Genomic DNA, 6000 nt, shown 5'->3' with positions numbered 1-6000 from the left:
CCAGGCTGCTCAGAGCAGGGCACACAAAGGAGGCAGCAGCAAAGAAGCACTGGGAAGGGCTGGTTCTCCCATCATCAGGGACAAAGGACTGAGCCCCCCAACACCAGCTAGCCCTGCAGGGATTTTGCTGGGAGCTGTAAGACCAGGGTCCAGCAGAAGCAGAGGGCACACGAAGGGGGAAGGGACTGGGGTTTCCTGCAGGGGCAGAGGTGTGGGCAGTATGGGGAACCCGCAGGCCTGGAGAGAGGCTGACCCAGCAGGAGCTCAGGGGATGGTGCTGGACCTCCAAACCAGGCTGAGAAAGAGGGACTTGGGTGTGGGGGTGGGGGGCACTGGTGCCTTACCAGGAGGGGGCAGGGGATAAACACACTGTCCTCCCCTTGCTGGTCTCCCCCAGGGCCTCCAGGTGGAGGGACCGGTGGCACAGCTCAACCGCCCCCACCCCTCCACCATCCCCCTTCTGCCCCATGTGGTGTATGCACAGGATGGGGCAGAGCTGAGCAAGCACAGCTCCTAAACAGGAGGGCAGGAAACTTGCTGCTCTTACAGCCCTGCAGCCGCGGGGAGGCTTGATGCTCCCAGCAGGGGACAGCAGAGAGGCAGCTCAGGCATGGCAAGTAAGAGCTTAGACTTACAACTCCTTGAGGGCATCAGCAGCACCTAGACTAGGGATGGCAGAGTGAACAGTGGCTCAGGCGAGCTTCCCCGAAGTGGGGAGTGCGGGCCCATCATTCTCACGGAGCCACAGTGGTGGTGGGTCACACAAAGGGGAGACCATGAGGAGAGACATGGGGAGGGGACAGCTGTCTACAAGCAAAGAGAGGCTGGAACACACTCTTCCCTAGCACCTTCAGTAGGTGGACAGCCCTCAGAGGCCTTGATCCCGGACTATCAATGCCATGAGCATCTCCAAGCCCAGGCCCCGGGAGGGGGCCCCACTGCATGGGCCTCAGACAGCTTCTGACCAGCCAGCCCCACCCTGCCCCACCCTTACCTGCCCTCTCCTTCCCTGGAGAAGCTTGATGAGAGGTGCCCTGGGCCAGGCCTCTGGAAATCCTTCTGCTGCAGGCCTAGAGCTCACCAGGGTGGAAGAGGGAGGGGATGGGATAGCCCAGATGGGCCCCTGCTCCCAGCAGCCTCCCCACCCCCTGAACACTCCCCTCCACCCCACCTAGCCGGGCAGGCCCAGCAGCCTCCCCACCCCCTGAACACTCCCCTCCACCCCACCTAGCCGGGCAGGCCCAGCTGGCCCCATTTCTCATTACTATTGATTATGGTGGCAGAGACCTGCAGCACAGAATGTAAATCAGCATCCCTGGGGTATTTAACCCAGGAAGGGTTAGGTGGAGGTGGCATCCCTTATAAGTCCTGCATCTGATGTTTTTATATTAATTCCTATAGTGGCCAGATTAATTTTTATTCCACTGACTATTATCTCTTCTTCATTGACTAGGAGACATTTCTGAGAAGTGCATATGCGTTGAGTATCAGTCATTTAGTGGGGGGCTTCCCTGGCTGCAAGGTTTTCATTAAAGAAGGAAAATTCCTTTGCTCCAAAGACTCAGTCTGGAAATAATGTGCAGGCCAGCTGGAGTCACTGCCAGCGCTGCCGTCACCTGGGAGTGGGGTCTGCAGCTGCCTGGGAGCCTCAACTAAAGTGGCAGGGCCCCCTAGCCGTCCCTCATCCTCCCTCTCCTCCCAGCCTCCCAGGCCCAGCTTTGACCTCACACAGGCTCTGAGTGAGCCTTCAGCAAGTGACCACCCCCAGCTCCTCAGCCCTTGCTCTGTGCTGGGGCCTCCCCTCCCACATCTCACGGAATCCATGCCCCGACTCGGAGTGAGGTGGGACTGTCACTGCAGCCATTTTGCAGGTGAAGGCAATGCACTTGCTATAGATTCCCTGACACTCAGTACTGTACAGGGTCATGGATTATCTTGGGTGGGATCCAGGCCTAGATCACAGAAATGACCACCCTTTTTGCTGGGGTGGCAGAGGCACTGGATGGGTGGCTTCCAAGGGCTCTGGGCCTTGCATGAGGAGTCCAGCTGAAAAAACGGGTGTCAGAAGGCCGAGAGCTGTCTGCAAACCCAAGTCTCTGCAGAGTGTGGTGTGGTGTGTTCTAGGAGCGTCCTTCCCCGCTGACCAGTAAGGCCAGGGCCAGGGGCATAAGTCCAGGGCACTGAGGCTGGGAACAGAGAGGAACATGGGGAGGAGGATGGAAGGGGGGCTCGGCAGCTCCGGGGATGCCTGGCCAAGCTGGACATGCTGCCAGTAGGTGGGGGAGTGCCTCCACTCTGAGACCCTCACCTGTCCCTCTCCCATCCTACAGGGTTGAGAGGAGTAGATCCCAAGTGTAGGCCCAAATGTGGAGCCAGCAGCAACCCAGCCACTGGGAGCTCATGGCAAGCGTACACCCCGGCCCACACCCCACATCCCACCCTGGGGCCTGGTGACCAGCCTCCACTGGCGCTTGGGAACCACAAGCAGGGTGGCTCAAGGGCCCCAGAGAAGAAACACCTGAGCTGGAGCCTCAGTTAGCTCACCTGTAAGATAGGGATGTTGCTGCCACCTGGGGATGCTGTGAGCTGAGTGAATTGGAGGGGCCAGTCCTGGGCTGCCTACTTGCCCACATGGTAGGGAGGATCTCCACCAGCTGTTCTCACCCCCCAAAAAAGAGGGCTGCCTCTTTGTCCAGAAGAGATGATTCAGGGACCAAAGCTTTACCTCCCTGAGGGATCTCATTCAGCCTTTCTTCCAGGGGCCAGACATGCATAACTAAAACCCAAACCTTTATGATTTGGAGAACGCTGATAAATTACAAATGCAAATTGGTAACCAGGCAACAGCCCCCCGCCCATGCCAGGCTGGGTATCAGGGCTGGGAAATAGAGCAGAGGTCACTTCCTCCCACCTGGCACAGGTCACGAGAGCCTCAATGACGTGTCCTTTACGGAGCTGCTTTTATTTAGTTGGAAGCTGCTTCAGAGACAACTGTGAAGACAAAAAAAGGTTGCTGTGTGTGGTGGCTAAGACATCAGCTGCATCTGAGGGGCTGGATTCTGCAAGGAAATAAACTGCGAGGCAAGAGAAAGGCTTTAGAAGATCCTCCAACTGTTCTCATCGTTCTGTTAGCTGGTCTCCTGATGAGGTTCTGGGTGAGTCTCAGGGGCTGAGGAGGTGAGTTCGGGCCTCTAGGAGAAGAAGGAGGGGGGAAACATTTCCCTTCCCAGTGCGGGCCTTTCTACACCTACCCCTCATTTACAGCCTGGGATGAATCCACGAGGGCGGCTGTTCACACACAACCCTGTCCTGACCCCGTCCCAACCCCGTGCGCACCACCTCCCACCCAGGAGGGTGCCTAGGTCCCCATGAGTGCAGGGCTGGGTGGGTGAGGGTTTGAGGCAGGCCCTGAGGGCCAGGCCCAGGGAGGCAGGATACCCACAGAGGTGGAAACCTTAGGCCGACTTTATCTTGGCTCCAGTGCTGGAGCTGTTGAAAACGTGGCCCCAAATGTGCACAGAAGTCAGCAGGGTGGAGGGTGAGCTGCCTCGCCCGCTCTGCCATCAACATGGAGGCCTGGAAGCTTTTTGCAGCCCTCAGGAGGGGTCCTGGAAAACAGTGCAGACACCCGTCCCGCCGGGCCTGGAAAACAAGCGTGCAATCAGCTCAGCCTGGCCCTAGAGCCACCCACTCAAACTGGCCCCAAGCCACAGCACGGACGATCTGGTGTGTAGTGCTTAGATGCCAGCCTCACTCGAAGATGAGTTGCAACTGCGGCTGCAATTCCAGGAGGGCACCCACACCTTCACAGCTCAGCCCCATCTTGGGCTGAGACTAGAGCAACTCAGGCAGGATGGAGCCAGCCCCACCAGCGGCTGCTTGGTATCCAGGCCTAAACTGGGCAAAGGGCGGCTGCAGGACCCTGGGCAGGGCCCAGGACGGATGGGTGGGCAGGAGGGTGGGGGCCCATCTCTAAGCCGGAAGGAGAAGCTTCCAGACATGATTGCATCTGACCTTCTCCTAGCGTCTCCTCTCTCTGGCTCAGGGCCCACAGTGAGCTCAGCTCCGCACTCCTGGGCTTCATCCTGGGGAACTTTGTAAAGTATCCAATCTACAGAAAATTGCCAACCTCTGGAAGCCTCAGCAGGACCAATGTCCTCGACGCAGAGCCCTTCTTATCCCCTAGGACTGCAGGCCCAGGCTCCTCTGGGGGTCAGGGCGGGGCACAGCTGGGAGGGAAGGGGAGTTGCTCTGGGTAAGTAAGATGCTTCTAAGCTTCTAAATCAGGTTCCAGAGAGACCCCCACCCCTGATCCCCCACCCCCTGCTGGCCTGGAACACTGAGGTCTTCCAAACCTTCCAGAACATTCTCAGCTGAGCAATCCCAGCCCTGGGCAAATCCCAAGGGAACCTGGAAAAGGAAGCCCCTCCCCTTGCTGGGATTATCGTACCCTTATGCTTAAAGGGCCAGAGGGAGAAGAATGTTTCTGTGCTTTTTAGAGAAACTCTCTCCACAAAACACTTCCTGATGCTTGTCTGACACCAAAAATCTATTAAAGTCATAAAGTTCTCCTGCAGAACGCTTCTCAAAAATGTATTTATCTAAAGGGCATCTGTGTTTGGTCTCCAACGCAAACGCTCCAAATGTCGGGCCCCGGGTGATTTATTTGGGCGCCTTGTTCTCTCCCTGCGAGTTGTTTTCAGCTCAAGCCCCTGGTTGCGTTGCTCCTTCCCCTGATGTTTATAGATGGCTTCCATCCGCTCAGAGCCAGGCCGGCCAGGAAGAAGGGGCTTGGAGGAGCGGGTGAGCATGCATCAAGGGGCTGCAGAGAGTGGGGCAGCGGACAGATGCTCCCAGCAGACCCCTGCACTCCCCACCTGCTGGCTGAGCACACTCCTGGCTGGACCCAGGCTGTCCTCCCTGCCCAGAGGGCATTCTCCTGGCAGACATTTGAACAGCAGCTAGGAATCCTCACCAGGTCCCCAGCTGCCCTAGATGCTGGGAGTTCAGCAGTCAATGCACCTGAACCCACGCAGGCAGACGGGGAACATGAGACAGACCAGGGAACAGACAACAGTGAAGAGTGATGCAGGGAGTCTGAGGCCACAGACATTGCAAGGCCTCCCTCAGGCCACAGGGAAATGCAGCACAGCTAGGGCGCGCTAGGCTCCACGCAGCGCCAGTGCCGAGCATCTAAGCAGGGTGGGAAGAGGTGACTTCTGAGTGATGAGTAGGAGTTGGACAACAGGGGGGCTGGGAGGAGCCAGGAAGATCCTCCCAGGCAGGTGGGGGTCCAGGACAGGGAACACCTGGGAGTCTGAGGGATGGGGAGTCTGGGGCAGAGGAGAGAGGGCTGGATGCTGAGGTCCCAGCATTAGTGATCAGGCCTGGGCCTCTGGCTGCATACAGAGTCCCCTGACAGCTCTTCATCAGCCTCTTAATACGCAGTAGCTCATCAGCCCCTTTCCAAAGAGGCCCCTGAGGGCAGGGCTCTGCCAAGGCTGAGCTGTGTCTGTGCTCCTAGCCATGCCTGCTGTAGGAAGGAAGTCCTGGGGCTGGGCCTGGAGGGAAGCAGAAGACTCTCCAGATAGGGGGTGCCCAGGGTGTACCCCTGCAGTGCCACCCGTCTCCTCAGGGCTGTGCATTTTCAAGCTGCCTGGAAGCCAGGGCACAGAGGGAACGCTGCAAGAGCAGAGTTCCCTGGAACAATCCAACCGGCTGCTTCTCTGCTCTCCTTCCAGCAGGGAGGTGGGTGGCAGGAGCCCATCTTCCCCAGGCACCCCCAAGGAGAGGCTACGGAGATGTTTTTTAGAGCTGCATTGCTCAATAAGTATCCTGGCCACATGTGGCTATTTAATTTTACATTATTTTAAATTCAATAGAATTAAATATTCAGTTCCTCAGTCGCACTAGCCACATTTTAAGTGCTCAGGCAGCACAAAGTTCAACATGGTCATCGTCGCAGAACCTTCCCCTGGACAGACAGAGCAAGCAGGGAGG

The sequence above is a fragment of the Gorilla gorilla genome, chromosome 8 (assembly GCF_029281585.2).
Source record: "Gorilla gorilla gorilla isolate KB3781 chromosome 8, NHGRI_mGorGor1-v2.1_pri, whole genome shotgun sequence".
Taxonomy (NCBI): Eukaryota; Metazoa; Chordata; class Mammalia; order Primates; family Hominidae; genus Gorilla; species Gorilla gorilla.
Note: the sequence above shows the minus strand (reverse complement) of the source record.